Raw genomic sequence first — 305 nt, forward strand, 5'->3', positions numbered from 1 at the left:
GTAGTACAGGGCTCTGTGATGAAGCCCCCGGGGGGCGGCGGTGAGTGCGGGGATCGGCGGGAGCCGCCGCGGGGGGTGCGAGCGACGGCGGCAGCGGCTGCTGCTTCTGCCCCGTGAGCTCCCCGCTGTCCGCAGGGGCCTCCTCGGACCAGATCATGCGGACCGGAGCGATCTTACTGCGGGCGTGAGTGCGCCAGGCGGGGCTGGCAGGACGGGGGGGACACGGCGGACACGGGGAAGACTCGGGACTAGGAAGGGATTTAGGGTACAAGGGGGGGCTTGGGGCTGGGAGGAGATTTGGGGAC

The sequence above is a fragment of the Onychostruthus taczanowskii genome, unplaced genomic scaffold (assembly GCF_017590055.1).
Source record: "Onychostruthus taczanowskii isolate IOZ18803 unplaced genomic scaffold, ASM1759005v1 scaffold671, whole genome shotgun sequence".
Lineage (NCBI taxonomy): Eukaryota > Metazoa > Chordata > Aves > Passeriformes > Passeridae > Onychostruthus > Onychostruthus taczanowskii.